The following is a 24,644-nucleotide window of genomic DNA, read 5'->3' as shown; positions in this document are numbered from 1 at the left end:
TGGCCCCAGCATGGCTGCCTGATGCGGGTAAAACTACTCCAGTCTTGGGTGGCACAGACCTGCGCTGGAGTTATGGCTCTGCCCTTCCCACTAATGCTCAGCAGGGTTGCCGTACAAATGCCCTGGGCTATGGGTGCGTGGAGCCTACACTCAGTTGACATTCAATACATTGGGGGGAAGAAGCCCTCATGCATGAGAAGACCCTGTGTTGAGACCCGAATGCACGCCCATCCTTGCGTTATCCTCAGCGCAGGCTGGTAGCTCGGCCCCTGGCTCTGATCAGTGGTGGTCGGGCCCCCGCCCCATCTCTGGAGCTGCAGGTGGACCGAGGGCAGGAGAGGCTGCACGTGCCTGGGCCTTAGGAGCACCAGGTGTGTTGTAGGACTGCCTGCCTGGCTTCCAGAACCCTTAGCCCAAGGACTTCCCTGCTCCGTGCTTTTTCAGCTGTTAAATGGGGACTAACAGAGTCCTCGAATCTTCTATGAGTGACCTGAGCTAACCCCCAAAAAGCACTCCGCCGTGTGCCTGGGACGTCAGGAAGCAGTTGCTGCTAAGTGGCAAGTGACCGTGAACTTCCTGAGGGCAGGGCAGTTGTTTTCTTCCTCGGGCAGGTGCCCGGGGAGTGTCTGCTGATTGGACAGAGGAAAAGAACGGGGGAGGGGAGGAACTGTGATGGAGCTGGCTGGTCCGGGGAGTCCTAAGGAAACAGGGCCTTAAGTCAGACAATATAGAAGAGGAGAACTCACACGCTGCTATGACTGTGTAACCTTGAGCAAATTCCCTTATTTCTCTGAGCCTCAGTTTCCCTAAGCTGGAGTAGGTGATCCTTAAAAGTTCCTTCCAGCTAGAACACATCCTTGGTCCCACTAATGCACCATGTTGCTATTACTCTCATCCTCCAACGTCCCCCTTCGGGGGTACCAGAGGGCCTCAGACGTTCTACCCGGACACCCACAAATCCCACTTCTAAAAGTGCCAAAACCAGGCCATGTCCGACTTCACAGTGTCAACTCCAGCCCTCCATCTTTGGCAGGTCTCAGCCACCAGTGATCCAAACCGTTTCTACGCTGGGGCTCTGTGCACCCATGAGCCTTTGCTCTTGGCATGTGAAGTCTTCCAGCTCTTCTGAGCTGCGTGGCTCTGGCAGAATTCACCGCATGCTCAGAATCAATTCGGTAAAGTTCCAGACCATTCTACAGGATAACGAAACCACGGCGCTCTCTGTTAGGGCAGGTTAGATGCGGGCCTGTACACTTCTCTGCTCCTGCCTGAAGCCACCATCTCCCTTTCCCTAAATTTCTTGGCCAGAGAGAAATTTTTTTCCAGCTTCTAACTGTCAGTCCATATCTCCCCTCCTTTAGCCCCTGTTATCCTGGCCTCTCCCTACCCACTCTGGGCCGCCACCCACCTCAAACAACTTGGCCGTGACATCCAGCTCTGACCTGGTTGCGTGCAAATATTTTAAAGGTGCTGTTTCCAAAAAGACAAGGGTGCAAAGGAAAATAATTTCTAAAAGTCCTCCTGCACAGGCCGGGGAGATCCCATGGGGGCTCCGAGTGTACACGGGGGCTGGGGGAGCCTGAAATGGCTTTTTCGTTAGAGCAATTTAGCCCAGTCTTGTATTTTAAGAACAGCGGGAAAGTAATGTCAGCTGAAAGGAGTTTTCTGTGTGCTATTTAACTAAATGGTCCTGCAGCTGGAGAGAACCATAGGCAGACGTGTTATGATTCATGGGCTCCCAATTACAATGATCCTCTTTTATTGTATAAAAACAGCAACCCAGCCATTCTCCACCCTCCCAACGCCTGCTCCCTCCAGCTCCCTCCAGCTCCTGCCCCCATTGGCTGGCAAGGCTGCTCAGCATCCTGAAAGTAGCACCCAGATTCTCCTCCGTCTCCAACTTGCAGCTTGCAGCCCACTGGGATTCCTTTTCTCACCAGAGCCAGGGAGGAGAGGGTGGAGGGGGTGCCGTGCCCCCTGGAGAATGTTCTGTTAGAGACACTGGTAGACTGTGGAATTGGCTTGGGGGTGTGGTTTGGGGAGCTAAGGATGACAGGCGCAGACTCGGAATTCTCTTCTGTTTTGACTAAACTCACATATACATACACTCATGCGTGTACTCCGCTAGCAGAAAGGCCATCAGAGTGTCCAGAAGAGCGTCCTAAAACTGCCCCTTGCCCCCCATCTCATTCCAGGCTGTGGTGGAGCTGGCTTCCAGAAGACTTCAGAAAGACCTGGGGATGACTACAAGTATCAGCTGTAGACTCAGTGCGACCCGAATTCGGAGCTTGGCCACCTTCTCTCTGTGACCATGAGCTAGCACCTAACCGCTCTGAGCTTTGGTTTCCTGTCTTTAAAATGGGGCTGTGTCACCACTCTCAATGCACCCTTGAGGGTCACACTGAGTGACACAGGGAAGAGAAAGTGTGGAGCAGAGTGATGGGCACATAGTAGGTGCTCAGTTTGCAGGGAGTTGGTGACGCAGTGTGTCTGTGGTATGTCTGGGTGTGCAGGGAGCTTCGCATTCATTCAGTCTCACCAGCCAGGGTGGACAAAGTCAGGGTGGCTGAGGCAGGGGATGGCTGTGGGGGGCACAAATGTCAGCCCCGCTGGGAAGTGTTTTTCTAGTCTTTCTGCAACACTGATTTCAACTGTCCCGTTGGCACAGCCCCCGCCTACATGCATGCAGCCTCCTCAATGTAGATTCTGGTCCTTCCTTGGTTTTCTGCAGATGTTTTGGAGTCCAGAAGCCGCAGCTGCAGGCATCCAACCAGCCCAGAAAATCTCATTCATCTTTTCTCTCTACCCTTCTTGACAGCAGGCTCCTTCTCTCCCCCACAGAGGCTGCCCTGCGCCCCTGACTGGGAGGATTCCCTCCTAAAGAAAAAGCTAATTCCATTTGGCCACCCTCTGAGGCCCCAGGGATACAGGAATCCACTTCCTGCACTGAGCCTGACTGCAGATGGTTCCCAGGGTTTTGCTGGTTTCCCCCTGCCAGGTGAACCCAGCGTGGATTTAAACCCAGGAAAGCAAACCAGCGTGTGCTTCCCCCTTTCCATGCCAAACGAAGCCTCTGCACCCCTGAAGTACAGCCCAGACCTCTCACACCAAAGTGAGTGAACGCCTGGGTCACACTCCTTATTATCGATCCCCCGTGAATCAACATCGCAAGCACTTATTCACTGCAGATTTCATGTGGTAAATACTGTTGCAGTGAAACACTGCATAATTAGATTTAATCTCCACTAAGTGTTTCTAGTACTAGGGGACCACAGTGGAGCAGAAAGAGGAAGAAAGTGTGTGAACTGTGGCTTTTAACAGGTAAACTGTTCATCAGGGGGTAAAGAGAGGTGTCAGCAAGAAGAGTGATTCTGGCTCTGGTTCCTTTTGATTCCATTTTAAAGTCTGATGGAAAGTGATGGACCGTTGTCAAGACTGCTTTTCTCCTTGGGTGTGTGCTATACACACACGTACACACACACACAAACACACACACACCATTGCCAATCAACCCCTCTTAAGTGCATGACTTTAAGCATAGGAACAGGAAATAGATTGTGGGTACATGTTCTTAAAATCACAACCTGTTCGATGTAGGTGGGGGCCTTAGAGAACGGTGGGGGAGGGGAATCGGGAGGACTTTTTTTTTCGTTACAGACGAAACTACCTTGTCAATACTAAAAACAATGTCAACTTTACCATCTATCACAGGGGTATGTGAATAGCTGAGCATCCTTGGAGAACTGCGCTATCCGGACTTGACCATGACACAGCACGTTACAGTACCTGAACACTGCGCCAGGGTACCACTGAGACATTTTGGAAGAGCCTTCCATGCCAGTAGTTGCTTAGACTTGCCACAGACGAGTGTGTATGAGAGGAGGGAGGAGAATTGCAGTGAGATGGGGCCAGTGGGGTTCTTGAAATCTTTGACAGTAATCCATGCATGTTAATTATGGGGCACCTCAAGGATACAATAAAGTCACCTCCTAGAGGTCTTGGCAGTGATAATGATGGTGGAGGTGATGATGGTGATAACAGGTAACGTTTACTGAGCACAGTCCACGTGTTAGGTGCTGTGTTAAGCCCTTTTATACATTTCTTCTTAAGCTTTACAACAACCCATACAGCAGCTACTGGAATAATCTCCATTTTAGAGATGAGGAGACTGAGGTTTAAAGTTGTAAAGCTATTAATTGAGCAGAGAATCAGGGATGCCAGTCCTTGCTAGAGGGATCCAGTGTGGGGAACCTGACAGGAGGCCCTCTGAGAGCATCTCCTCCATGAAAAGCACAGGTGAAGGGTCATGACCAAAGTTATTCTGCTGATGAGTGGTGAGGTTGCAGGTGGGACCTGGGGAGCCCGAGAGTCAGGAGAAAGGCAAGTGTAGTGTTTGTGGAGTAAACTGGTACCCCTTCTAGTGTTTTCAGTCCCACTCACGGAATTATTGCAAAAGGAGAGCTAGTTACTTCCTGGAAGCGGCTGACTAACATCAGGTTAATTTTGGATTCCTACTTGCAGGACCCAGAAGAAAATCTCCCCACATCCCTCACTTTCTTAGTGTGCTACCTTCTTTTTGCCCTAAGGCAAAACCGGTCCCCTGCTCTGAAACTTTCCAGAACTCATTTTAGTTCAAATAAGAGCCAAGCTGATTTGTCTCCATAAGGCAGAATGCTGTCAGTCTTAACCTTCCTAAAACACCTGACATTCCCTCCTCAGAAGCCTGCCGTGTCTCCCCAGTACCTACAGATCAAAAGCCAACCTCCTCCACGTCCAGCCCCAGGTCTGACGTTATCCCTGGGCCCAACCTTCCCTGCATCCTCCTCTCCGCCTCCCCAGAAGACATGTGGCTCCCAGGACTCAGTTTTAAATTCATCAGGAAAACCTTCTTCTTCTCATCTTAGGCCACAAATACTATCAGCCAACTCAACAACCGTACGTCCATTCACCCCTTCTGCCTTACCAGTTGAACCCCAATTTGTTGATGGTAGCAATGTGCCTAACTAAAAACACGTGATTGCCCCTCTGTGGTAGGTTTGGGGGGCCACTTGGTTCTGGTCAAACTAAGGACAGAAGTCCCTGAGAGGGGTGTTCCTTTCCAAATGTAACAATAAAGCCACAATAGGGAAATGCTCTTTGTTCCTCATTCATCCTACTTTCCCTTTCCTGGAATGTAGATTTGAGGCCTGGAGATACAGCAGCCACCTTCCCACCATGAGACGATAGACGTGGGTCCAAAGGCCTACACTCAAAGGGTGGCAGAGTAGAAAGACAGAGCCTGGGTCCCCAGTGGTACAGCTGAGGCATCATCCCACCCACTTTCTTGTTGTCTGACACAAATAAGCCCCCATCTGGCTAAGTCAGCAGTGGGCAAGATATCCAACACATCTCTAGACATTGTTCCTCCTCATTTATGGTCAGTTATGATACTAGTCCCTCTAGGAAATCCTCCACGGGTCCCTCAGAGCAAAAGAACTATGCCCTTTGTTGTGTTTTCATAGCAGTTACTTCTCTCAGTTATGCATCTATTTAATCCTGCTTGATTTGGCCTGCTGGTCTGCTCAAATTCCTAGTCCCGCTAACAGCTCCATAGTGCCTGGAGCAGTGCTTTGCATCAAGGTTAGATAGACGCTCTATCTCACCAGCATCCCCCTAATTTCTGGAGCCATGCACTGGCATGTGGAGTGTGTATGTTCTGAGGTCTGGCACTCTGCTTGCTAGCTGTTCGGTCCTGGGCAAGTTAGAGAACCTCTCTGTGCCTCTAAAAGTGCTTATGACTGCAGGCTTTTATTAGCATAATGACTATTATAGTTGTGGAATGAACAAGTGCATCAAAACGTAGTTGCTAAATGAACGAAGGGATGAAACCCAGAAAAATTCCTATGAGTTCAAGCCACTGGACAGTGGTCACTGTTCCCTCTTCTGCTTGCACCTGACCTTTAGTTTCATTCTAACTACAACTTCCCGTACCCAGGGAGCTGCTATACTGGGGTGTTTAAGGCTATGATGTAAAGGCTTGGCTTCAAACAGAGAGTTTAATTTTTACTGTAACGCTTTGGGCCAGTTTTTTCACCTCTCTGAGCCTCAGTTTCTTCCACTGTAAACTTGGGATAATCACATTATTTATCTCATAGGGTTATGCAAGAATTAAAGCATTAAAGCGTGATAAAGCATGTAAACTATACAGCATTATGCCTGGCCTACAGAAACAGTAAGTATTTGCGACTGTTATCAAACATTGCCATTATTTTTTTTGTCAAATGCACGGCATCCCACTGAATCACGTGGTCCTGATGTGGATGGGACATTTGGGGTGGGGATGCCTTTCGGCATGTTAAGATACACTGTGTTTACATTGGGAGAATACTTCTCTTGAGTGCCAACAAACATTTGTGTCATTTTGACTTTTTCCTTTAAATGGGGATTAGTTAATATAGCCGATTTAGCCAAAAACCTTGGCCTCTAAATTTTTTTTTCCCTTAAAAGCTGTTAACTTCCAGTGGATTGTTTGGATCCTTAGTTGACACTAAACCTGGACAGAAGGTATGCATGCACACGAGGACAATCACAGAGCAGAGGGTTTAACAGCAGCTCTGTTCACACAGATCCTTGGTCCACTTATTGTCAGTGACACGTTTCAATCTTACTTCTAGATTTTCCCCCTTTGGCCTTAAAAGAAGATGTTTATGCAGCTTTATATAACTTTCCCTTTAAACTGAAATCAAACCTTTATGTTAGTCCCATTCAAGCACTTGATTGCTCCATTAATTTATTTGTACTATTAAACATGCCATTTTACAAGATATTCATTCCACTTGGTTGTCATCCAAATGCTTTTTGACATTACTGCCCTGGGACTGAACTGCCTTAACTCTGTCCTCATACAGAGAAAATCACCTTTTGACTGAAATCATGAAGAGCTCTCAGAATCTCACCCCATCACTTCAACAAGCATTAATTTCTGCTTTACATTAAGGAGTGAGAGTGTTATGTGTGAGTGTGTGTGCACATGTGTGCTTTAAGAGGGTAATGGTGGGAGGTCTGAGCGACCGAAGGGATGAAGGGGAGAGATACCTGCCCCCCTTCCTGCCGGATGGGGCCTGCCTCAGACTTAGGGAGCTGCAAACTTGGAGACAGAAGGCGATCATCAGAGCGCAGGTAGGGCAGCTAAAGGGCCTGAAAGGATTTGGTGATCCCTAGGGCTCAAGCTGCGCAGCGACACTTTCAAAGGGAGGGGTCCGGGGAAAGTCATTATTCCCCCACTTTCCTCCTCCCCACCTCCCAAACAAAAGGCCATCGCGGAAATAGCTGAAGGCGGAGACCCCACTGGCTTTGAAGCCGATCAATCAGGTGGAAGCCTGAGCAAATCACAACTTGGCCTCCCTGTCAAGTTTTCTCCCCAGCCTAACACACCACCCTTCTCCGCCGCCGCCGCCGCCGCCTCCAGAGCTCCGCACAGAGACGAGGCCAAAGGGACCGTCCTGGGATGCTCACTGGTTTCCAACTTTCCGCTCATCCCCGTCTCCGCAGCCTCCTGCAAAGTGGCTAGGAAAAGGGCAAGTTTGCAAAAGCAATGATACCAGGTCCTGGGGAAGCCACAAAGAAGCCGCAACACCAACAAAGATGAACCTCTCGTGGGGCAGACGAAAAGGGCCAGCTGCTGTTCCGGGGCGCGATCGTGGGCTTGGGCGAGCAGAGGCGGGCTGCGGGCGTGGGCCCGCGGGCGGCGCACAGCGGGGCCCGGGGGCCTCCACCGTCCCCCCACCGCCCCTCTCCACGCGGGCTCCCCGACACCTGAGCGGGGCGTGGGGACAGCGCCGCGCTCCGGCCCGGCCCGCGGCAGGTAGCTCGGGCGGCTGCCTGCCCGCGCCGCGCGCCCGCTGCCTGCAGCCACCGGGAGCGCCGAGAGGAGAGGCAGCCTCAACCCACGGCGTCATGCTTCCTGCCACCACATTACGGCGAATCGTCACCAGGAGAGGGGAGAAGAGGGGAGAGCGGGGGAGGGAGGGGAGCACACACACGCAGCCCCCCGCCTGCCAAAACCCGCGGCGCCGGGGCCACGTCCCGGGAGAGTCCCCGCGGGACCGGCCCAGTTCGCACAAAGCGCCGCAGTTTGGCCAAGAAGGGAGGGAGCCGGCCACGAAATAAATAAATAAAAACAGAGTCGGGTCTACGTAACGCCCTGTCGAAAGCGGACGCCATATTTTTTTGTGGCTTATGTCGACATAGGGAAACGTAGACATGTTTTTCCTCCTCCTCCTCTTCCTCGGTCTGCCTCCCATTTATCCAAACTTATAATCAAAACTCTTAAAAAAAACCTCCCCCCCTCTGGATCCTCCGATTTCCTCCCACCCACAAAAAGAGCCCGCACCCCCCCCTTCCGCACCCCCCTTCCAATCACAAACCCGGCCAAGTCCCATTAACAACACATTTTTGGGAGCCGTGGCGGCGGCGGTGGGAAAGTTAGGCTGGAGTGGCCGGTGCCCGATGTGCGGGGCTCGGGGCGGGCGGCGCCGGGCTGGGGGTGCTCCGCGCCGGGGCGAAGTTTCTTACCTGCGCCGGGGCTGGGAACGCGGGGGCCCGGGCTGGGAACGCGGAGACGCGGCACGGGCGTTCCAAAATGGAACTCTGCTGGCTCCCCCCACCCACTCCCCACTCCCCACCGGGCGCCCGGCTCGGGCTCCGTGGGAAAAAGGGGGAAAGCCAGCCTGCCAGACAGACAGACAGAAGAAGCCCCCGTACGGAGAACAGTGGCCAAAATTTTTAAAAGAAAAAAAAAAAAAAAGGAAAAAAAAAGGGGAAAAAAATGTCTCGATCAGTGGGGAATCTACGCCAAAACCCACATGATCTGTAACGTCAGCATGCGTATTTGCATACGATACCACCACCCGAGCTGCCACCCGGGCTCGGGTTCCGCAGAAAGTTACAAAGTGAAATTCAGCCCCCTCCGGAGACGCCGGCGAAATGTCATTTTCAGGCGGGAGCTAGGGGGGAGGCTAGCCCTAAAGGCTCTGGTTACTAGCCAAGGTGGGGGGGAGGGGGCAGTAAATTAACTTAAAAGTCTGAGCCCAGTAACGGACTCAGTGGAATTTCTGCGAGGGGAGGAGGGGGAGGCGCGAGCGAGATCATTGAATATTAAGCACGACCCGGCGCGGCAGCCGCGGCCGAACCCTGTCGGTGCAATACCCATTTTCTTTATGAAAAGTTCAAGGTGTCACTGATGAGCTCGACAAACTGTTGATCCTGACCACGTGGAGTGGCTGACGGAGGGACAGCGGGACGCGGCTGATCGCTGTGAGCCGGCGGCACCCAGGACCCGGCGTCCCCTCCGCAGCGCGAGGGGCAGCGCGCGGGTGGGGCCGCCGCGCGCCCAGGGCGCTGCCTGCGCTTTCTCCCGCCTTCGGACTCAGAGAAATAATAACAACTAAAAAAAAAAAAAAAAAAAAGAATTTTTAAGCGAGGCACATTTAACTCCTGGAATAGTAATGAGAGGGCTTGGGGTAGGGAGGGTAAGAAAGAGCCCCTACTTATATAACGACTCAAAATTTGATGACTTTTGCTGGAAGAGATTCTGAGATTTCCGCTTGCGCCAGGTCTGAGGTTGGCGAAACAGCCTCAAACTTTTTTTCCTAAGAGCCAATAAACAAACAGACGCCCCGGGAGCTGACTTCAACTCTTGCCGGGCCGGCGTTCGCTGGGAATCTCAGACTTGGAGAAATGCACACTCCTGCGGCGCTCGCAGGGAAGTCCCTCGGAAGCGAGGCGGGTCGCTTTCGGAATTGGGACTCAGCTGTTCCTGGCGGGAGGGAACCCCTAACCGCCGCCACCCCCTTGATCCCCTCGGGCTCCTTAGAGCAAAGGCGGGTCAGGATCTCGCTGCCCTCGGTCTGCGGCCTCGGGAAACGTGAACTTGCGTATTGGGCGCGGCGCTCCTGCAACAGTGCACAGCTAAGGAATACTCATGGATTTGGGATCCAGAGGACACTTTAGACTCTCACGGAGAGCAACCTGTCTGCGCCGCCCGTTCCTGCCAGATGGACCAGTTTCCCCTCCGTGGGCATCTCGGCGAGTCAGCATCTCCCAGGTGTGAGCTGAGCGCAAGCGCGCACGAGCAGAGCGCGGGTGAGGGGATGCTGTCTGGGGTCTACTTTTGACTTTCTAAGCGCAGAGAGAAGACAAAGGGAGCCTGGGAGGCTCTGCGGGGTCCCTGTTCGCCCTGAGGATTAGCGGGCACGGAGCGCTGGGGTTTCCCGGCCCGCCTTTGCTCCGGGGAATTAGAACGAACTCTAGCGGCGGCTTGCGACTCGGCTCTGGGCGCGAGGGCAGCAACAGGTGGCCATGCGCGGCAGAGTGGCTGGAGGCGAGGACCAAGACGGGGGTTTTGAAAGACTGGCCCTGGGGCTGCGTGGCCAACGCACTGGGTGATCTTTTGGCATTTTCGTTTCCTAGGCTGAGAAGAAATTAACCGCAAGGTTTTTCCTAGGGTCTCCCCTAGGGCTCCAATTTCTATTCTTTGGGTCCCCTGAATTTTTTACAATAAAAATAAAAATAGCTCAAATGCACACTTTTTTTTACTGACTTGCTCCTGTTTGTTCCGTTATTACGGATGTAGGATTTGTTTGTTTGTTTGTTTACAGTGCATAAAACTAGGTCCTGGCCTGGGAGGGAGGGTCTCTTGCATGGTGCTCTGAGAGGCATACTGTCCCGGCTCTTAAAGGATTCTATTAAGAACTTCCTGGATGACTCTTACCAGATCATAGTGAGATCCCCTCGTGTCTTTCTCAGACTCATTTGATAACTTCTGTCTAAGATCCTAATATACTTGCTATCAGTATCAGAATTTAGGAATACTATTTTTTTCTTCCCTCAAGGATGTACCAGAAGAGTAAAAGAAAAAGAAGAAAACCCATCAAATTTAATATTTTTATATTGCTTACTCTTGATTCTTCCAGGTCATTACATTGATTCCCCACCCTCACCACCCCACCCTGAAAATAACTATAATTCTCAGTTTGTTTCCATAGAAATTACTGAAACCTTAAGGAAGCTATTCCCATTTTGAGGCTGCACCTCCTTCTGCTGGCCAATCACTCAGGAGGTGTTTTTATAAGCTGTGTTTCCTCTGCCTCCACCACACTGGCATCTTCTTCTGGGAAAGGTTAAGTAGGGTAAATCCTGTGGACTGTCCACTAAGTTCCCATGCCTTCAGGACACTTGGATCTCATGGACACAGTGGGGGCCTCTGATGTGCTGCAGTGTCTTTAAATTGTTCAAAGTTTAGCAGGGGCTGAACCTTCACTATTAATAGCAAGGGATAAAACAAGGGTGACTTTTGCATTAAGTGCTATGATTTCAGATTGCTTTATGCCTAGATGGAGTAGACAGACCCTTATCTGATATGATTCAGGAGCTCTGGAACCAATAATTATCAGGTTAATGTTTATTGAGTCCTTTGTAGGCATATGCCAGTTGCTACTTAATCTTTACAACAACCCAATCAGGCAGCGATTCTCAAAATGTTTTGTCTCAGGTCCCCTTTAAACTTTTAAAATTATGGTGGACCCTAAATAGCTTTTGTATATGTGAGTTATCTACATCTTGATATTTACCATATTAGAAATTAAACTGAAGAAAATCAAAGCATGGGGATTTTTAAACACACTTTCCATTAGCCATCAGAGCAAGGACACGATTAGTTGTCATATAGCCTCTGGAAAACTACTGTATACTTGAGAAAGAATAGGAGTCAAAAGAGCAAGTAATCTTTTAGACCTATTACCAAAAGAGATTTGACCTTGAGGACCCCCTGGAAGGGTCGTGGGGACCTCCAGGATCCCTGGATAACATTGTGAGAAACACTGTTGAGGTAAGATATATTATTATGCCCATTTTACAGATGAGGAAGCCAAGGCTCTTAGAAATGTAGTAAATGGAGGGAGCCAGGATTTAAACTGGGTTCTTTAGAGGCCAGAGCCAGAGTTTTTATGATTGTACAATTCTGCCTTTTGTGAACAACCTGAGCTCTGCCCTCAGCCTAGAAGAGCTTCCAGTGCTTCCCAAAACTACTTTTATTAACAGCAATTACCTTTTGAGGCTCTATTATATACCAGTCTTTCCTAGTATTTTCTTGTCAGATCCTTACAACCACCTTCCCTGCGGGTATTGTTTCTCCCATTTTACAGATGACCAAACCGCCGTTCAGAGAGGTTAAGAAGCTTCTTCAAAGTCACTCAGCCAATATGTAGAAGAATCAGGACTCAAATCTTTGTCTTGTGGCTTCAAAACCAAGGAAAGACAAGAATCTATCATAGTGTTTTAATAGAGGCCTCGTGCAGAGAAAGCAGCTTCTCTCCATAATTTGGTGAGAACTAGGTCTGGCTGGGAAGTCTTGAAAATTTACAAATGGCAGGAGGAGAAGAAATGAAAGCCACAGCATTACCCTTATGGGGCCCCTAATCGAATGACAAAAAATCCACACTGGCTCATAAACCCAAAAGAGACGTGGTGGGTGGGGAGCAGCAAAGATTTGGAGCTGAGCTGGGAATTGTGGGGCTACCCCTTCAGGACGCCTGGTCCCTGCATGCACATGCTAGATAACTTTTTTTTTAATGAATGAAAAAAGAAAACCCGAAACACAGAGAAGAAAAAAAAAAAAAAAAAAAAAAAAAAGAAGAAGAAGAAGAAAAACATCAGCAGTCCAACCAGGTACAGGTTATAATTTTGGTATGTATCCTTCCATATGCTACATTTATTAATTTTTTCCATTATAAGACTCTTAAGAGAAATGAAAACTATTAAATATCAATTTGCCAACTGTAGCATGGAATGGTCACTACTGACATGACTTACAACAAAGCAAGACAGAGGGTGACCTTTTGGAACATTCAGATTGTTTTGCCGAATACCTGCAGGTGAGAGGAAGAAAGGAAGTATGCTAGACAGAGGCTGTTTCCTTCCATGTCTGCCTCTCCCCACCACATGGCTTGGTATAAAACGTCTCATGCCTTGAGATCAATCCCATGGCATCAGTAGCATCAGAGCTGGGACTGGATGCTTTCAAGTTTACAGCAGGAGATTGACTTGGCAGTGGCTTGATCCTGTTTGGAGTGTAGAGCTAAAAGCTTACCAAACGGGGAAAATTGAGAGCTTATTATTTATTTGATTTGACAGCCTGGTTTGATTCTTGCATCGTCTCTGTGAGGAAAGCAGAACTGGTCCTATTCTCCCCATTTTGCAGAGAAGGTTACTGAGGCTTATAAAGGTTACAATCATTAGTTCAAGTTCACAATCTAAATTTAGAACCACGGTTTAAATCCAGGTCTTGTAACTGCGAGGACAATGCTATTTTTGTGTCCCTTCTTCATCATTTACTATTGCACCAAAAGGGGTCTAAACGTGGCTCCTATCAGATGTTGTCTCTCTTCTTTTTGGAGAACCCTGGAGGAGAATTATCACTCAACAAGGCCTTTTTATCTATACTATTTTAGATATACTTATGCATTTATTTGTCTCCCACGAGAAGGTAAGGTTCTGCAGCCAGGTACTTTGTTTAGTTCATTGCTGCTGTATCCCCATGTTTAAACCTACCTGGTGTATCACAGGCACACAATAAGTGTTGAATGAATGAATAAATGAATGAATGAAATGCCCCTCTTGTCTGGGCTCACCCAGTTATAGAGAGCCAATGCTGTTTGAGAGTATACACAACTTCTGTTTACCTAGAATAATCTCAGCTAAGAGCATCATTTCCCGGGGTCAAGGCTTCTATTTCTATGGCACATAGACTTTGTGTTTGTTGAGACAGTGCACAGAAAGTCAGCCCTCACCTGGGTTCCTAGCATGAAAAATGTTAGGTCTGCATTGGTCCTTAGGCATCTGTTAACTCTAACTGGCTCACTTTACAGGTGGAAAAACAGCGGCTGTCAGTTGGCAGTGCCAAGACTAGAACCAGAATTCTCCCAACTTCTGGCTTACGATAATTCCCCCGCAGATTTGCTTATAAACAACAAAGCCTCAAGCCTGCCAGAGAGAAACAGAGCTATGTTCTCAGTCAATATATCAAGGAGCTCCAGCAGATCTGCACAGCCAAGCACTATGCAGGGAAAGGCTTACGAGGCAGGGAGAGGAAGCATCTAACACAAAGGTGTGTTAGGAGGCTGAGGGCGAGACATGGTCATACGGGCCCGTGACTTTAAAGTTGGACAATAGCGCCTACTGGCTTCCTTCATAAGATTTTTGTGAGCCTCCCATGAGACATCATATGCGAATGTACCTCTTCTCGCTAATGAACTTACACGTGTCTTGTGTGGTACACGTTGATCTAGTTAGTTATTTGGCAGCTCTAGCTCTGGGACTTGAATTCCAGCTCCAGCACTCACTTAAACTTCTCTAGACTTCGGCATCCTTATCTATGAATACTAAATGGGGATAATGATAGCACTTGTCTCCCAGGGATGTTGAGATAATTCACATGAAGTATTGAGTGCTCGGTAAACGTTACCCACTATTATCATTTCTCGTATAAAAATAATACATCTTTGTCGTGGAAAATTTTAGAAAACTCACAGAAATAAAAACTATCTCTTGAAAGAATGCATAAGCAAAAATAAATGTATTAGGTAAATGGATATATATCACTCAGTTTTACCACTCAGAAGAAAGCATGATGAACATTTTGCTATATATGTGTGCCTACATTAAATTGAAAAAAAAATATGTCAACTTATTTTCAAGTCCTAGGGCTTGGCATACAGAGTGTAAACTAGATGTAGATAGTAAGTAACTATGTAATATATCAGGTGGTGCTAAATTCCATGAACATGACTAAAACTTGGTGAAAGGATAGAAAAAAAATGGCTTTTTTGTTGGACTGATATTTGAATGAGTGATGAAGGGGACATGGTAGGAGGTACAAACATATTTTAAGTGGCCCTATGTATAGGGAACCCTCTGTAGTGAAAGTGGCCCTTATATAATGACCACTTTTACTTGTCATTAAGAATTCACTTGTCTTTTTTATATACCACTTTAATGGTGCCATAATAACATTGCTCATTTCAAGGCTGAACAATGACAACAAAAACAGTATTAGTCAGATTAGGCTAATGTATGCTGCAGTAACAAATAACCCCCAGATCTCAATAACTAACTTAAAACCACTTTATTTCTTGCTCTAGCTACATATCGTGAAAGATCAACAAGGAGACTCTGATCAGCATAGTCATGCAGGGACTTGGGCTGACAAAGTAGACACAAATTCATAAGAATTTGCCAATTATTGTGCAAAGGGAAAAGATCTTGTACAGACAATTAAATGGTTGGCCAGGAAGTAATATATGTCACTTTCACTTACAACTCATCAGTCTGAACTAATCACTAGGCCACCTACAAGGCGCCATGGAAGTGTCATGTACCTGGAAATGGAGAGAACTGGAAATATTTGAACTAAAATGCTAACACTAACAACTACCACAAAGAGTACTAGCAGGTCATAATTATTGATCATTCACTATGTGCTGAGCTTTTTCCATGTCCATCATCTCCTTGAATCATCACAACAATTCACAACAATAATGGAATTATCTCCATTTTACAGCTATGGAAACTGAGTCTTAAAGAGCTTAAGTCACTTTCTCAACATTGCCCAACTATTAAGTGGTGAATTTGGGATTTAAACCTAATTCTCTCTGGTTCCAGGGCATGGACTCTCAAAACACTGTCCTCAAACACCATTAAATTTAATTGTTTCTCTACTGTTGAATATTAGGTTTCGATTTTTTTTCCGCCAATGGAAAACCTTGCATCAAATCTTTTGAATCACCCAAGATTACTTCCTTAGGATAGACTCCTTGATAACATTTGCTGGGTTGAAATATACATACAATTCTAGAGTGAAAACTCTTTGGTGCAAGTGGAAGCTTCAGGAGGTGTGGTACACGGTCTCCCAAGATGGCTTCTGTCAATCCTTTCCCTCCCTGTATGAAAAATACTTCGCCATTAAGAGGTGGAGTTTATCTCCTCTCCCCTTGAATCTGGGCTAGTCCTGTGATTGCTTTGATGTTATGGAAGTGATATTATGAGATGTAAGATCCCAGGCAGTAAGAGCCTGGCAGTTTCTGCTCCCTTCCTCTTGAAATCCTGCTGCCATGTGTGCCAAGCTCAGACTTCATGGAGATGCCACATGGAGAAAACCAAGATGCTCAGGACAATAGCCCCGGCTGATTTCTGGCTGACTCTCAGTCAGACTTGAGCCATGTGAGTGAGTCATCTTGGGTGTTCCAGACTAACTGACCTCCCAGTTGACTGCAGCCCCAGTTGACATCACATAGAGCAGAACTACCCAGCTTAATCCAGTCAACCCGCAGAATCATGAGAGATGACAGCAAAATGATAGTTGTTCAACACCACCAAGTTTGGAGGTAGTTTATTACACAGCAATAGATAATTGAAATGGGAGGTATTTTCTATGTGTTTTCATTCGCACACAAATCTGAATATTCCAGACGTACTTCCCACTGATCTCTGTAGGATGTAGCATTCTGAGATCATAGAGAAATTCAGATGAGGGGTTAGAGGGACTGGTCCATGATGGTTGGGCTGGCCACTCCCCTGATATCGGGTGTTTTTCACAAAACAGCGGAATTCAGCCTAACGACCTCCCCCAAACACACACACACACACACACACACACACACACACACACACACACACACACACACACACACATGTCCCATATCCTAAGGAGATGAATGCTCTTAGATAATATTTACCAAGCACAGGTAATCAGTAGGTGCTGGAGTTCAGTTCCTGTCTGGTGTTGCCAAAAACCAAAGTTTCCATTCTTCAGAGATATGCACTGTGATGGGAACTCCAAAAGCCTACCATGCACAAGGCCACCGAGAAGATGCTTCTTACACTTGGTTTCGTTTAATCTTCACAAGCGTCTAAGTAGGTATATTATTTCCTTCATTTGTGAGAAAACTAAGACACACAGAGGAGTGGGACTTGATCCTAAGTTTGACTGACTGCAAATCCTGCCTGCTTCTTCTTACCCCTTTGTGCCCCAAACGAACTCATTTACAAACTACCTTCATAATTTTTGCCCCAGAGGCATATGTATCACCTGTAATATTATTTATTTAACATTTCAATTTATATTGATTCACATTCAAGACTTATATGTACTTATTTAATAAGATTTTTACCACAATGGAAAAAGAAAATTCAATACTGATTGCAACAAATGAAAGGTAACAGTAAAAATAATCCACAGAAAGAAACAGTGCTATTAAGGTAGCTAGATACCATCAGCTGCAGAAGGTAGAGCCTGAGGGTAAAGGTGTTAGAAAGGTCTTAACGACAGGCTACCACCAAACTGATAACTTTTTCTTGAGTTAATTAAAAGGATGGAAAGAGAATTGCAAAGGAATAGCTTTCTTTCCGAGTCAGGGCTAATATTTAATGCTACATCCTTGAGTCATTTAAAACCATCTCTTCTAACCTTGTCCTCTAAGGTTCAGCAGCACTGGATTACTTGTCACTCCCTAAATTTACTGTGGTCTGTTTCATCCTTGTAAATGGTGCACCGTCTACTTGGAATGCCTTCCCTCCTCCTCTGTGCTTCAAGACTCAGATCAAATGTCACTTCCTTTGGGAGGCTTTCCTGCACTCTTCCCAGGAGAGTTAATTTCGCCTCCTCTGAAGTCCTACAGAATATTGCACTTTCTTTGAATTAGCAATGCCTGCCCTGTAGTCCAGTCAATTCTTTCTATTTGCCACACGCACTTGACTGTAAATTCCTTAAGGGCGAATATTTTGCCAGTCATCTCTGTGTCCTCCTTTCTTGCCTAATATGGAGTGTAGGGTCAGTAGAATTCTAAGATGACCCCCAGGATCCCCCTGCTTATTCAATCAAGCACTAACTGGGTACTGCTGTGGAAGGATTTTGCACACATAATAAAGTCTCAAATCAGTTGGCCTTAAAATCTAGAGATTATGAAGATCTCTGGATAGGCTTGATCTAATCACACGAGATCTTTAAAAGCAGAGAGGGTTCTTCGGCTGGTTGAAGAGGAAGTCAGAGGCATTCAAAGTGTGAGGAATTTTACACAAGGATGATTCTCTGCTGCTGAGGTGGAGAGGCCACATGGCAAGGACCTGACAGCCACCTCCAGAAGCTGAGAGCAGTCCCTGGCTGACAGGTAATAAGACAACAGGGACCTCAGTCCGACAACCACAAGGAAATGAACTCTGGCCTTATAAAGTATGCTCCGCTGCTCGTATGAAGAGAACTGGTCACTGTGGGGACATCCTGACTGGAAGACTTGCCTTTGATGTACCCTGGATCTTTAAAGGATCCTGATTCATTTCCCTTTGAGAGAAATAAAGGAAACATTTCCATCTGCCCTCACTGACACAGGGCTTCTGAACTTACCATCCAAGCTTGAACCCCACTTTTTTCATGAAAGTTTGAAACTTCCAGTGTGATAGATGTGAAAATTGCACTGCAGAAGGGGTCAGGAGAAGTGCCCTGTTGTGTGTCCTTGGGCAATTCATTTCAACTTTCCGAGCCCCAGTTTCTCTGTCTCAAACTCAGGAAAGATGGAGATGGACCAGGGCAAGGTTTCCAAACTTCAGCCCTTTACATAGCACCAGCACGACTTGAGGTCGTCGCACAGGGCCACCTGTTTCCTTATACATGGAGTACTTTCCTCCAAAGTAACTCACTTTAAAGGGGAAAGGAACTTCAGGCTGCTATGAGATGTGTGCCCCTCGGCAGGAGGGTCTCAGTGAGACCGTGTAGCTCGGCAAGTCTTCCAGGGCCAGTGTTTAGTTGTGGTCTCAGTCCCCTGAAGGAGACAGTCCCTGGGGTTTGTAAATTCAATGTGCCACCTATAGCCTAACCCACGTTTCTGATGAAATGTGTCCTCCTGGCAGTGGTCCAGTTATGGAGGCTCTCGAAGCACAGCTGCCATGAGCTCTGTGGAGGGTAGTGGCTGTTCACCCTCCCCAGACCCTAGAGGGGAGACCTGCTGTTGGTTGCTTTGAAAATTCCAACCACATCCCTCCTCCCTGTCTCCACTTCCAAGGCATCTAATTTAAACCACCTCTTTTATTCCCAAACACTTTGGAGTAGATATTTGACATCGTGACGCTCTTTCACACTCCCTCTGCTCCTGTTCCCCACGACAGAATGCTGTTTGCCAACATAGTCACTTTTTAAATGAAAGTGGATTAAAACTCATCTCTTTTGGAGCACTTGTGAAGAGAACTTCATGACCCTTTATAATAAATTGGAGAGCCCCCTGGGGATTCAGCAGAACTGGGGATTAGCTACCCGGTGCTAAAAACCAGCCAGTCCTTCTCCGACCCCCTCCCGGGATGCGACTCTGGGAAGTACCTGGCGGGGGGTGGGGGGTGACTGCCTCCTTAGCAGCTCCAGACTTCTCACCAACAGCCAGATGGCTCCCTGGAGGGCCGGGAAGGTACATCCCAGCTGGGGCCGAGTGTAAGACTCTTGTTTCCCCTTCCAGCTCTTCCACTGCCTAAAATGCTCAACTATATTGTTTTCAAACATCCTAACATTTATGAGGCCAGCATCCCTGCCCTTCCCGTTCATTGCCGCATCTTCCAACACTTAGAATTGTGTCCAGTTCTGGCTTAAGGACTCTCAGTGAATATGGGCTGAATGAATAAATTCTGTAGTTGTCTTCATTGAGCTCTAAATTCTATTAGGCAGGGACCATTTCTGTTTTACTGCATCTCCAAGGCTTAACACAGTACTGGGCACATCTCTTCTGAACAGCGCCGCTTCCTTATTAATTCCTCCTCGGGATCACTGGGGCCTTGCGGTAAGGGGCAGGGGTGGTCCTGAGTGTGAATACAGACACAGACCTTTTCTCTCTGAGGATCTGTGGCAAGAATTTCAACTCTCTGACCCTCTGTGAATAACAAAAAGGCCAACCACCCCACCCAGTTTATTCCACCCACAGGTTGTTGAGAGGATTAAATTGAAGGCACATAGCACGTACTAACTGGCAGTTATAATTATTGTTGTTGGCAGTCGGTTTTACTTCTGTTTCTTATGCAGATAGTCATGCCCACACCATTGGGTTGGGTTTTAAGTGGAAATTTGACCTGGTGATATGTTGGGAAGAGCTGGACAGGGCCTGAGCTTAAGCCCATTGGAAATCCTCGTTCACCCTTGATGAGACTGCCTTGTGTGTGTGTGTGTGCGTGCACGTGCGTGTGTTGGGGACAGGGTGGATGGCGGGCTAATGAGCAAGGACTGAGAGCCACACATGACTTCAAGAAAACAATGAATTGGTCATTACACAATAAATGCTGTCTTGTAGACAAAATACTTCAATCCTTGGGAGTTGTGAGGGGAAGTAAGAAAAGGGGCCTAAGTGTGGTCCCTAAATGACCCTTAGTCTTCGCCTCCCCGAGGACAGAGAATCACAGTGGTTAAGTACAGGAGCTCGTGACCTGAGTCTCCTGGAATCCGGACTCCTCCACTTAGGAGCTGTACTGTCTCGGGCAAGTTACCCTTCTGTGTCTCTTTGTCGTCATCTGTAAAATGGGAAAATGGCGGTAGCTACCGTGCAATGCTGATTGTGAGGGTTAAATGAAACAACTCGTATAATAGAGCTTCCAGCAACACCTGGGACCTAGTAGCTGCCTTACACATGTTACCTACCACTGTTGGATAATCTGAGTGCCCAATTGCTTTACCTTTTCACAGGTATTACCCTCCAGCTGACTTTCTGGTCCCCTCTCAAATCTGTCACGTTCTCCTGACTTCAGTTTGTTGTTGGGTACAGGTGTGGTCCTGCCATGTCGGCGTCAGGGGGGATGACCTCACCCAGATAACCGCTGGCTTCTATTTACCCACCCCAGCACTGGGCTTGCTCAGAGGAGGCCCGCATTACACATCTGTGATGTCAGCTTGTCAGTCACCTGGACTCTGAAATCGTCCTCTGCTCTTATCATAAAGCATCCTCAAATTATAGAATGTTGGAGCTGATGTCAAAACCGCAAAAGCCTCTTAAATCTTACAGGTAGAAGTAGTGGTGGCCGTGGCCAATAGAGGAAATACTGGAAAGGCCCATTGTTTGTAAGCCTCTCCTAGTTTTTGAAAACTCTTATGCAGAACCTTTCTTCCAGCCGTCTCCCTGTCTCCCGTTCACTGTTCATCTCTTGCTCAGACTCTACAAGAGACTCCTAACCAGTCTCCCTCCTTGTATCTTTGGGCCTCTCTAATCCAATCTCTAGAGCAGAGGTTGGCCAAATTTTCCTGTAAAGGGCCAGATAGTAAATATCTTAGGCTTTTCAGGTCATAGGTCTCTGTTTCAACATGCTGAATTGTGCTGTTGGCACATGGACACAGCCCTAGATGGTACGTAAATGAATGGGGTTGGCTGTGTCTCAATAAAACTTTATTTACGGCTGCTAAAATGTAAATCTCATAAAATTTTCACATGTCATGAATTATTATTATTCTTTTCTCTTTTTTAAAAACTAATTTTAAAATGTTAAAACCATTCGTAGCCTGTGGACAGTGCAAAAATAGGAGGTAGGCTGGGATTTGGTCCAGGGGCCGTCGTTTGCCTGCCCTCGTCCTAGAATGATTTTTCAGAAACGCACCACAACTACTATTATGGCTGCAGCTGCTGCGAAGCCATCTGCTGAGTGCGGGAGAGGCACCAGGCACCGAGCTAAGAGCTCTTCTGGGGATGCACATAAAACTCACACATGGTACCCGAGGCACTATTTGCCTCCTTATTGAGAGGCAGAGGGCTGCCCCAGGGCACCCAGCCAGGAGGTGGGAGAGCCAGGATTTGAAGCTGGTGGTCTGAGCCTGCGCTCTTATCTGCCACGAAGCACCGCCTCTGCCTGGGGAAGAACCGCCACTGGCTTACCGCTGCCCCTGGGAGGTACCCACCAACCTTCCCACAGTCCCTGGAGGCTCAGGATGTTTTCATCCCCTGATGCCTCCAGCTCTACCCCTAGCTCCCTGCCCCCTAACCATTTCGATTGTCTTTTGGTTCCTTGAACTCTCCGAGTTTATTTCTGGCTTAGGATTCTCACCTGCAATATTCCTCCTTCCTCTCTTGGCCAAGCAAATGCCTGTGGGTCTGAGCGTTAAGTGTCACTGTGTCACAAAGGCTTCCTCTGCCCCCCGCCCCCATATTCTCTCTCATGGAGCTGGCTCTCCCCTGCTGCAGTCTTTCTGACAACAGGCGACTGCTGAGCTACGTATTGATTTCATGCCCCTCTTCCCACAGCCTGTAACCCCAGGATGCACGATGGGAGAGCATATCTCCTGGACACACCTTGTTAATACCTAGTTTTGAGCCCAGACTCCAGGGCCTGGCCCAGAGTAAGTGCTTGACAAATATCTGGAGAATGAATAATCCAACACACTTTGCCTCTTAATCCTCTCAACATCCCTGCGAAGTAATCATCGCTCTCCCCTCCATATAATTTAGGAAACTTGGATTCAGAAACATCAAGTCACTTTCCCAAGGTGTCAGAAACAATCAAATTCAAGGTCTCTGAAGCCATGTCCAGTGACTTTAAAAAAAAGTACCATGAACACTCCCTTATGATTATTCATAAGTGTGTGCACATATTGATATAGATAGATTTATTTCCATATAGGGGCCCACATTCAGAAGATAGATCATGGAACAGAGCAAAAAGTCCCTGTCGTGCTTTTGTCTCCCAGCCACCCAGGTCCCTTTCTGAATGCAATGAATAGCACCCATTTCTTGTGTATCCTGCTGGAGGTCATCTAGGCTTATATGAGAAACACCTGTACTCAATGTCCCCTCTCCCTGTATTTGACATAAGTGGTGGCATAACTTATATGCTGTTCTTATTTTGTTTTACTCAGTAATATGCTGTTGTGATCCATATCCTACATATTCCTACATATCTTCTCCGTATCCCTACGGATAGAGCTTCCTTTGAACATCTTTTTTTTAATGGCCAGAGAGTATTTCACCATCTGCACATCCCACAATTTATTTAACCATTCTCCAGTGATAGACATTTGCATTGCTTCCAGGTTTTTGCTGTTACAAACACTGAGTAACTCTGTAAATATGTCAGTTCACTCATGTGCAAGTGTATCTGAAGGATACAATTCTAGAAGCAGAACTGCTGGGATAAAGGGGATGCTGCAGCTTAAAAAAAAAATAAAGTTTGCCTTTTCAGGAAGCGTGTTTTGGAGAGCATGACACATCATTTCCAAGATTCACCGTGACCATAACTGTTCGCCCAAGGAAATGTCAGGTCAATGTCTGGAAGGGGAAGCTGGTGGTGGAGAGCTCCCTTTTAGGGGGAACTGAGAATCCTCCTCCAACATTTACCCTCCATTCTGGCTCTTCATTACTCTCCTTCCTGTGGACTAAGTCTTTGAAGGACAGGCAGCATCATATGGTAGAATCAGCCTGGGCTCCATGATTCAACATACCTCAAACCAGGTACCAGCTCTGCAATTATAAGCTGTGTGACTCAGGTAAAATCACTTTAACCTTTCTGAGCCTCAGTAGCCTCACCTGTAAAATGGGGCTAATAATTCCACCCAACTCAGGGTGGTTGTGAGGATTAAGTAAACCAATCCATAGATCATAGTGAGTACACAATACATGTAAGTTATTGTTGTTGTTGTTGTTATGATTAATTATTATTATTATTAAATTTGGAGTCACAAAACCCCAAGTGGTGAATGTTGACCGGACATGGAAGGGTAAAACCAATGAGTCTGGGAAGGGGAAGGAGACGGGGCAGGGCAATTGTGGTCCTAGCAGACTAGGGGTCAGCTTAAGGCCAGATAGTGCCAGGACTGGGGGTGAGAAGGTGACACAGTAACTCCACAGATAACCTTTGTCTCTTTCCCAGCTTAGCCAGAGCCAGCTTGGTTAATGGTTAAGTGAGTGGCACTTACAATGTGGTGAGTGTGGAAAGCCTTCCTGTGTACCTGGGACCAGGTGTAGCCAATTAAAAATAGCCTCTCCAAGTGAAGGCTCTAAGGTTGTATCTACTGGAAGAGTTGCCTGGAGTGTGGTCAGGAGCTGACTCACCTGTATTGAGAACCTCTTTGACATCTACTGGCAACCCTATCTTTGCCATTGTCACTCCTGTTGCCACTACTGCACTTCTCCATAGTAACCCCTGTGTATCAAGTGCCAGGTACTGTGCTAAAAAATAGACATGGACTTTTCTTAACACCACCATAAGGGGGCTATTGTTCCCATTTCACAGATGAGGAAACTGAGGCTCAGAGACTCTTGCCTGAGAAAAATGCAATGAGTAAGCAGTAGAGCTGGAATTTGAACCTAGGTCTCTGTGTAACTCCATATCTCAATCTTTACCCACCACACTATAATGCATATTACGGTAACACCAACATCTCCATCACCATCACCTCCATAACCACTGCTACCAGCATCACTAGCCCCATGATCATCACCATTATTATCATTGTCTTCTTTACCATCAGTTTCACAAGCCAGTTTCACATGTATCATCTCCTTTAGTATTCATAACGTGATAAATATCATGAATTCATTATCTCCATTTAGTAGATGGGTTAAATGAGTTACCACATGCAAGTGTTCAGAGCAGTAACTGGCACA

General features: G+C 47.2%; 1 protein-coding gene across 1 annotated transcript in view; it reads right to left on the bottom strand.

Moving 5' to 3' along the window:
* The window catches only part of ZHX2 (zinc fingers and homeoboxes 2), a 142,597-nt gene extending 133,184 nt beyond the window's left edge, over positions 1–9,413 (bottom strand). Inside the window, exon 1 of the mRNA XM_074353010.1 lies at positions 8,554–9,413. The gene's annotated coding sequence lies outside the window, so the exon portion shown is untranslated. The remainder of the gene's footprint in view (positions 1–8,553) is intronic.
* Positions 9,414–24,644: the final 15,231 nt, after the last annotated feature.

Source organism: Camelus bactrianus, chromosome 25, assembly GCF_048773025.1.
Source record: "Camelus bactrianus isolate YW-2024 breed Bactrian camel chromosome 25, ASM4877302v1, whole genome shotgun sequence".
Taxonomy (NCBI): Eukaryota; Metazoa; Chordata; class Mammalia; order Artiodactyla; family Camelidae; genus Camelus; species Camelus bactrianus.
This window is presented reverse-complemented; position numbering and strand designations above follow the sequence as displayed.